General features: G+C 49.4%; 1 protein-coding gene across 1 annotated transcript in view; it reads right to left on the bottom strand.

Moving 5' to 3' along the window:
- COPS7A (COP9 signalosome subunit 7A) overlaps nucleotides 1–7371 on the bottom strand; it is an 18316-nt gene that overhangs the window by 3691 nt on the left and 7254 nt on the right. The window lies entirely within an intron of this gene.

Below are 7371 nucleotides of genomic sequence, written 5' to 3'. Positions count from 1 at the left end.
CCCGCTTCCCACAGGTCCCGGGGCTGGCTGGGGTGCAGCCCCCACCCAGGCTGGCAGCGGCACGGGTTCGTCACCCGTCTGTCTGTCGGCTCCGTTTTCCGCCACCGTTTTCACGCCCTGCCCTGCCCTGCCCTGCCCGCCGGCACCTGCCCACTGTGCTCCTGGCCTGGGCCACCCATCTCCTGCCAAACGCTGCCCTGAGCTGCCCAGCAGCCCGACTGAATCGTGCCCGGGGAGCTGCAGCTGGCCTGACGGTGCCGCGTGAATATCCCCGCACCCCTGGGTCTTCCTGTACGTTTTGGTGGATACCTGCTGTCTATCCGCACGATATTTATGTTAAAATAACGGATGAGGAAACCAATAACGCTGCTATATGGCACAGTATTTTTCATATTTCATTGATATCTTCTGTAAGTACCGCGCCGGAATCGAAAGCGATGCACAGAATACCTCGCCTGTGCCTACGCATTGCTCTCCTCTTTGCTGTGCTTTCAGACCGTTAAGATCTCACTATTTTGGGCAGAGTTTTGGGGATATGTAAATGTAAAAAAATCTTACGTTGCAAAGCACCGTACTCATGTATTTAAACTGTGCATTTCTTAAATCCCTGCATGCATCCCCTCCTCAACTGCATTAATTTTTATGAAAAAATTGCTTTACTATCTGCTGAATCATTAACCGTCGCACTTGTCAAGAAACGCATCCCTGATGCAGGCAGGGTATGGCCATAAAAAGATAGTTTAAACACTCCACAAGGATAGAAATGTTTATGGTACACTTTAAGTATCTATTTGCGGGCAAATGAGTTACTGTAATGTGATCAGGAGGCATCACCGGGGGCATGCTTCCCCGTGCTAGGTGGAAGAGCTGTTTTTACAATGATGGGACTAAAACGTGAGAGTCATCTTGGAAAAAAAAAAAACCAAACCCTTCATAGCTCTTCTTGGCTTGTATAAATCATGCGGTAGGCGGAGGTGAGTGTGAGGGGGAGCGGGAGGAGCACAGTCAGCAAAGGCTCATTTCAATAAGGAGCATTAAGCTGTTTGGCCACGGGTTTCCAGTCCGGCACCAGCTTCCTCCTGGCTGGCTCCTTTAGAAATCAGTGAGGATTTCCCATGAAAGCAAACGAGGCAACAAAGTGGTGGGAGCCCAATATAGCCTGTGCAGGCAACGTGGCTTCAGCGTGTTAAAGTCTTGGTGCTGTCAGGGGCAGGTTTGCACTCCAGCGCGTGGTTGCCAGCAAAAGAATCGGTCTTCAGCTTGATCCATTTAGCACGTATTAAAGGCAGTTGACTTGCGCTTCGCCAGACTTCTTTAAGCGTAACATCTTGAAATAAGCATGACATCTTGAAATCTTCATCTGGGTAAAGCCTGAGTTTGTTAAGGTTTTACTTGCCAGTATCAACAACTCTCATCGCTTGCTTTGACTCTAGTTCTTCTCAAGCAGCTGCTCTGGCTGAGTCATGAAGAAGGCTCCTTTGGGGTACTGTACTGCTCCAAACACAATTTTACAGCTAGAAAACACAACCCATGGCTGCCCTGGGGAGTTAGATAATTGAGTCCCCCAGCGAGAGGTTGCTCCAAGCTCATCTGAACAGCCGTATGTACTGTCCCTACCCCATGTCAGGGTCCCTTTGGTCCCTGAGGCTCCTGCAGCGCTTAGTCTCCATGCTGAGGCTATCGACAGAGGAAGGGAGCGGCGTGGACAGTGATGGTCAGTGATGAACTTCTAACGTCAATGGTCCTGCCACTAGAATTAGGTGGACCGTCACTCAAAAAGTAATTCCAGGCAGAAGGAGCAAAACGGCTCTAAGTGCCTGGGCTGGAGAGGCAAACAGGTGCCCCTAGCAGGGGAAGGTACCCAGACCCTCAGTCCTGTTCTGGTAGAGCACGTTTTCATTTGCATGCCCTGATGCCCCCTTAGCTGTAGGATGTCTTGGTCTCATTTGCCTCAAAAATCTGGAGCTGAACAAAGAGGTTTCTCTGGTAGGTACATACACCCAGGCACAGTCAATCATCTCTCCTAGAAAAGTGCCCCAAGCCCACTGGTTCAGGGCGTTGTCAGAAGCTGTCCTGCCCCGGGTCCTTGAGGAACGAGGTGGTAAGGAGCATTTCCTTGCCCTCGGCAGGGTAACGTGACAGAGACACATTTTACCTGACAGACACATCTTCAGGACAGGCTGAAGATTGTGGTGGCCCAGGGAAGCAGAGAAAGGCGCTCTCTGTTCCCAGAGGTAGCAAGGTCTGGGCTTCTCCACACAGCAGGATTAAAAGAGAAGCAGGGCTGGTGAGGTTGGGTCAGAGCTGGGAAGGCAGGCTGCAGGGCAGTATTAGCAAGAGGACTGCCTCCTTCCGACTTTTCCCTCTCCATTCTGGATTTAGGTCTGATTCACCATCGCCTTACACCTGCTGTATTTGCTTACACCAGCGCAGAGTGCATTCAAATCAGGTTCAGGCGTAACCCTGCTGATCCGTAGTGGTTTATTACTCTCTTCCCCACCCCCTCGCCAGCTCCTTCCATCTCAGTTTTATCTCTCTATTGATCTGTTTCTCTCACACTCTCTGACACGCTTGCTGCCTTTCATTATTAGTCAGATAAAACCAGGCAGCCCGAGCATCCCAGCTACATGATGCTCTCTCTGCCCTCCCTCTCCACTCCAACGTCTAGGTCCTATGTGTGCTGGGTCCCCGTGGTTTTGTCTGCTTCTTCTTTGTCCTGCATAGAGATAAAACAAGGGCAAAGACCAGAAAGTCCTTGGAATGATTGAGATCCTGAGCTCTCCAAATGAGAAGGTCTTCCCAAAATATGCAGACTCTTGTGAGAGTGTGCAGTAACACCCCCGTAACTTAGCGAAGTCTTTGCTTTGTCCCTAGATCAGAGTGCTGGGTGTTAAGAGTAAATTCCAGACTCCTGGAGTCATTACCTCCCATGCTTTCACTTTGTTCATGAAGCAAACGCCTATCTTTATGGTCACAGGGAAACTGTGAAATGTGATTTTCATGTAACCTAAAGAGTCGGAAGTAGGAGGCAAAGAGTGGAGACGAAAGCAAGTCTTTACAATGTTTCATAAATCGAAGATAAATCTCGTGACACAGAGAGGTTCTGTGTTGTTATTTCTGAATGTTTGGGATTTCTAATCCTCGCTGTAACCACCCCTAGCATCATCCCTCTCTTCTGATCTCATTCTGATCTTTCCAGAAAGAAACCTCCGCTCTCTTCATGCCATAGATCCACCTTCTTTCCTGTGCGCTCACTGTCCCACTTTAAAGCCCGTAGAGCTGTACTGTCTCATTCTAGGTTGTTTCTCTCTTCACCACCGCAGAATCCAAATAACTTGTCAAAACGCTGATGGTATTTTTTCCCCAGTCCTTCTCCAAACATAGCCAGGGTCACATCTTCTGAGACGATTTTTCGCAACTGTGTGTAACATAGGCTCCGAGACAAAAAACACTGGTAAGGACAAAGGAGGCTGGGGGTGAATCGCTTGGATACCAACATGATCCAGAAGGCTTTTAACCCTGTAACTCATACCAGGCTAATGCAGCCGTAAGACCTGTACCCAGTTACACCTAAAGGCAGCCCAATATCAGCTGCTTACAGAGGAGTTTAAAAAAGAGGGTAACTGCATGGTAACTCTTCCTCCGATCGGCTCGCACAGCCCTCAGGATTTTGCGTACCAAGAACGGTCTTCCAGACAGGCCTCCGGTTGTGATTCAAAGACTCCAGAAGAGAGAGGATCTTGCACTTCACTCAGTAGTTTGCTTCTGTGATTAATCACTCTCCAGTGACTAGCTCTTGTTATTCTCTGCCAGAATACCTGGTAGACTTTTTCCCCAGGAAGGAAGTGATACTGCAAGCAAGTCATGTCTCGTTCTGCTTTTTGATACATTAAACAGGTTGACCTCTTTAAATTACTGAGATCTCCAGCCTTCGGATCACCTTTGATTCAAAGTTATTTTTAAAATATGGAGCATGAAGCAGCGTACAGTTTTCCAGCATGGGACTTACCCGGACACAGAAAGAGGTTTAATCATCTCCTTGCTTCTCTTCCTTACTTCTGTCTTTGCACAGCCAGGGATCCCTTCAGATCCATTGCTGCAGCCTGGCCCACTGGCCTTTTGTTGGATTTTCTGCCTGTTGTGATCCCTAAATCCTTTTCAGATCACCTCTTTTCAGGAGTGGAAGTCGTTCTCTGTAGATATGGACATTTCTTCCTGCTCACGGCTGTACAATTTGTTCTCAACTATCTTACAAGATGTTTTATGAGAATGACCACCTTACCGAGCGTGGTGGGTCATTCCGTGCTAGTCCCACCCTCATTATTTTTAACAGTCTAACAATATTTGTGTCCTCAGTAAATTGTGTCACAATGAACTATATCTGCTCACCAAGCGCTGAATAAAATGGTGAGTCATACCTGACCCAGGGCTCGTTCCTGGGCATCCACGTAAGAAACACTGCCACTCAATGGTGGCCTTCCAGGGACAACCCCCTTTGCGTTTGCAGGTCGTTAGATGGAGTTAACCAGCTCACTTAACCTCCTGCTCTGTTAGTATTGCATAATGCTGTTTTTTCTCATCAGCATGCTTTGGGACAGTAATGCTTCCAGAAGCCTGGATAGATCTAAGCCGTCACCTTTTCCAAACAAACCTGTAGGCACATCAAAGACTGACAAGAACAAAACAAGTTTATGCAGCAAGATCGGTTTCCTCCAAATAAGGCCGATTGGCATTAACTGGAGAATCTCATATCAGCTCTTTGTTGCTTTGCCTAGAAACTTTCAGGCCTTCTGTTTGCTCTTTACAAACATTGGCAGGGCATAGCTCTCTTCCAGTCTTCTGGGATGTCTCTGATATTCCAGAGCTTATTAACCAGTTGTTTGGTGAGCAACGGGGCTGAGGAAACTGGATTCTTTACGGGCTTGTTTCCTATATGTTCTACACCTCCCACTACCATACCTTCAACCAGGGTATCTTGATGACACCCTTTCCATGGCCTGCCAGAGCTGTGAGTCCTTTCCCCTTGCCCTACAGCCTATGTTGCTGGGCTCCTCCTCCACCGCTCTCTAACATATGCAGCTTTCCCAGTATTTTCTGCCTAATTCTTCTGGCCTGCTGTCTGGACTGCTCCGGGCTGCCGGGTTTTGCCCAGCAGCATGGCCGTGGGCTCTCTTCCAGCACAGGCACTGATAGCGTCTCTCTCCTCCATCAGGCTGCCGGTTTTCATACACCTTATTGGAGCTTATTTACCTTTTATACTCTGGTTCTTTTGTCAAACCCATGGCAACTAACAGACAGATGGACAGACAGAGTTCTGCAGATAACAGGGCAACCACATGGGTCCCTCTGCCCTTAGGAAACAGCACTAAAACCAGCAGCAGTGGTCCACTTGGCCTCAGGACTCTTGAGTGTAAATGATCTGTACCTGGTGATTTAAAAGTGACTCTGCCAGACAGAAATAACAGCCTCATCTCTTTCCCAGGTATGGCCAGCAGGGAGGTACTTCATCATCCTCACACGACATACCACTGATTGTGGTCCAAATCCTGGCCAAAGAGAGGTAATTTTTACATTTCTATCTTCTTTCCATCACCACATCACCCTCACTTTAACACCTCTGGAGGAATACTTTATACTTAGCGTCACTCTCATATCCTCTTTCCACAGCTACCCAACTGCTCCTCCATCAGCCCATCCTGATTCCGCCTCCCCCCTCGAATATCCCTGGAATTTTATGTTAGCTTTCCTTTGAGCCCACCCCATCCAGAGTACCTCCAGTTGTCACTCTGCTTGCCTAAACCTGCGCTCCAAACCAAACAAGCCATTCCCTTTATATCACCTAAGAGTGACGCAAGAGTGACATCAGTCCTTGTGCTCCCTGTTCCCATCACCTTGATGGCTTTCCTGACACCGCCTCCCCTCTCCCCATCTCCCAGGGTTTCCTTGGTCCCCACAACATCCTCCTCCTTATTCTCTCCTGTCTCTGGCTCCTTTTCCTTCCGTCTGTAGTGTTGCTCTTCAGGGGGATTTTCAGTGTTTGCGTCATTTGGATTTTCGCCCTTTAACTGACCTTTCCCTGGTTGAAATTTCTCGTCTGTTTTGTGCTTCCCAATTATACTAAACACATTCGTCAGGATTTGAAAAGGTCAGAAAGAGCCCGTGTGGCTGATGTAGCCCCTTCCAGAGCTTTCTACCCTCCACTACCCCCAGGTGAGGAGGCAGCAGGAGAAGCGCAGAGAGCAAGACAAGCTGAATGCCAGCTCGTGCCTCACCGCCATCTCCCCGGCCGTGTCTGTACAGGTGGTTTCTTGGGATGAGCGTGTGAGGGCTCGCCAAGTGATCTTTGCATAGATCGTTTCTACAAGTCCCAGGAGGGCTAGAGATGAAAAGGTTGGAGACCATGACAGAAGTCTGGATAATCTCTGATATAAAGTGCCATGTATGTGAGGGGGACAAAGGCTGGGGGGCTCAGGCGCGTGCACGCCTGTTGACACACAATGGTGCTGCCCCTCACACAAACCCAGACGGTGCCATCTCCCCCGGCAGCACCGTCCTCCCACGCCCCGACCTCCCAGTGACCGTAAGCCTTAATGCAACCACATCCCTGTGCCAATATGTCCAAACACACACTGCTGTTACTCCCAAACACGTGAAAAACCTGTTGGCTCTCCCAAACATGCTCACAAAAACACAGGCAAGACTCAAATGTCCTGACATGGGAAAGCTTGGATCAGCCTGGTTCGTTAGCGCGGGAGCTCATGGGAGGCCTGACAAAGAACAATGGGCTCATCCACCTCAGGTGTCTGTCCAAAGTTGGCACGACCTGTTCCAGGCATCCTGCTGTGATGCTGCGTGGTGCTGCGTGTCCATTTGTCATCTGTGTCCACTCCTGATGCAGCGGCAGGTCACTTTACAGCTCTACGCTGCCTCTACTATTTCTTTCTGTTTTTTTTCCTAGGGTCGGCCACAGTCTTTCCTCATTGCTTCATGATGAAAAGTTTGATTGTTTCTGAGGATCTGAGGGAATGACTCTCTTGCTTCCTTGGATTTCAGACCCTGGAGTGGAAACTGTCTTTCTGTCATTGACTTTCTTCTCTCACCCGTTGGTTGCTCAGCTGCTCCCTTCTGATTTGGGCTGTGCTTTCTGTTCGGTACTTGCTGGTGGAGGAAGCTTTTCCCCTGTAAAACACTCGGCCCCTCAAAGGCACATCAGCTGCTTGCTTTAATTTCGCTGTCACATCCCTACCGTTTCCAGACGCATCCCATCGATCCCCGGCAGAAACGCGCCTGGGGACGCGTTCAAAGGGCCGGGGTGATCCCTCAGCGGGGAAACCCACCCTGGGCGGACCCCCCCGTGGCTCCCGCAACACC

The sequence above is a fragment of the Egretta garzetta genome, unplaced genomic scaffold (genome assembly GCF_000687185.1).
Source record: "Egretta garzetta isolate BGI_Z169 unplaced genomic scaffold, ASM68718v1 scaffold85, whole genome shotgun sequence".
Lineage (NCBI taxonomy): Eukaryota > Metazoa > Chordata > Aves > Pelecaniformes > Ardeidae > Egretta > Egretta garzetta.
This window is presented reverse-complemented; position numbering and strand designations above follow the sequence as displayed.